The following is a 2,030-nucleotide window of genomic DNA, read 5'->3' on the forward strand; positions in this document are numbered from 1 at the left end:
TATTTAAAAGTATAAAAAAATTGTATTTATTTATTTATTTATTTATTTATTTATTTATTTATTTTTTTTATTTTTTGCGACGTCTCGCGAGGTTTCACTTGCCACGATGCGACACTTAAACACCTTTTAATAACATGGGAATCACATGCCGCATATCACAAAGTGACGCGTCATAAACTCCACATGGAGTTATGTGCGTGTGGTTCTACAATAAGCAGCTATCCACCTTGCAGTAAGACGAACAGCTCAGCTATCTGCCACTGCCACACAAGAAGAACTCTGCAAAACACGCTGCTTTAAAATGGCCATTAGGCCCAATGTTAAGAATTATTATCTGCAATGATCCTTTACCCAATAAAGTCCATAGGTTGGAACAATATCCATTCTTTAAACCCACTTATCCAAATCAGGATTATGGGGTTCAAGCAGATTTAAACATAAGGCCATAAACAAAATTGATCTTTGTAGACCCATTAATTCACATGGTGCAGACCAGTGGGTCTCCCTTCGGTGCTTGATGTGCTCTTTTTCTCTGCTCTCGCAGACGTGATTTCCTTCAGCGGCCAATTATCAGCTCTCAGTGAGTTAGGCCGCTGATGGCAGAACAAGGCAAACACTAAACGGCAATGCCGTGCTTTCGAGAGTGTACAACAACTGATGCGCGCGCCGCTTTGTACAATCGTTTCAAACAACCATTTAATCAGGCTCAGTTGTGTTGGGTCTGCATTTAAATGTATGCCAGCCAAATGCATAAGACACTCACAAATACCTTGCTTTTCTTTTACACACTGTTCCTCTCATGTGGTGATTGTGCACAGGATGTGCACAAAAGCAACTATCTGATTTTTTTTTTCATCCATTTAAACATTTTCATTTCCTGTCAGCGTGCATTTGCAACATTTTGAAGAAAGTCATGTGTACCAGTATTTAGACTTGACATGATTTTACTGCTGCATATTTACATGAAAGGCATATTTGAACAATATGTACGATAGCATTTCAAGTTAAATATCGGCTTTTTTGCTTGGTCAAATGGCTTTCAATGAATCAAAATAACAAATTGTGTAACCTTGCTGCAAACCTCTTACTGTGTCATAGCCTTCATAATCAATGCAAGCTTGTAACTCTATGATTGTTTAAGGCTCTTGGACATCATTCAAATGGATTTAATGATCTCATTTGACCTATCAGCTCATGAGTGATGAAACCAATTCTCTAAACGACTGTAAAAAAAAATATATATATATATATATATATATATATATATATATATATATATATATATATGTCCAAAACAGAGATAATAAAGTCCCAGAGTGCACCTGGATTGAATATCTAATCTGATCAATCTTTTAATGCCTGATAATAGTGTTCCGCAAAATCAAGGAGCTGTGTTCTCTCACCTTTTCATTCTCAACACCTACACCGGCAAAGACTGAAAAGGGATGGGATTCTATTTTCTGCAACATCCAAGTCACTCTACAGAGTCAGTCACAGTCGCTACTCTCCAGAATAATGTTTATTGCTTTTCCAAGATATTGATCTTTGTTGTTGCTATTGTTTAATCATTCTGTTCATTTCCCTCTTTACAATAAAACAAATAAAATGAAAGACTCATAATGTCACCGCAAGGTCAAATCTTCTTGATGTGTACACACAAATACACAAAGAAAAGTATATTTACAGCAGTGCTTTAATACTATACAATGAGTAACATGGCGTATGTGGGAAATCAGTTTTCTGATCTATCTTTATTGCAGACATGTCACAGTGACCATCTGATTGATATGGCTGAACTAGACTGAATTCTGCTCTGAAATCCTTTTTAAAAGGGTGTGGCAATTTGGCGCTCATTTTTCAAAACTTCAATGTGCGTCAATGTTATTCACATCTGACTAATTACAGTACAGTAACACAGGAATGACAAGCAAACTATCAAAACGAGATTAGCAACATATTGTAACTCAGTTCATTATAAAAAAAACGAACCAAATTTTGAAAAAAAAAAAAAAGCAAATTGTTGGTGACAA

The sequence above is a fragment of the Denticeps clupeoides genome, chromosome 5 (assembly GCF_900700375.1).
Source record: "Denticeps clupeoides chromosome 5, fDenClu1.1, whole genome shotgun sequence".
In the NCBI taxonomy this organism is placed as follows: domain Eukaryota; kingdom Metazoa; phylum Chordata; class Actinopteri; order Clupeiformes; family Denticipitidae; genus Denticeps; species Denticeps clupeoides.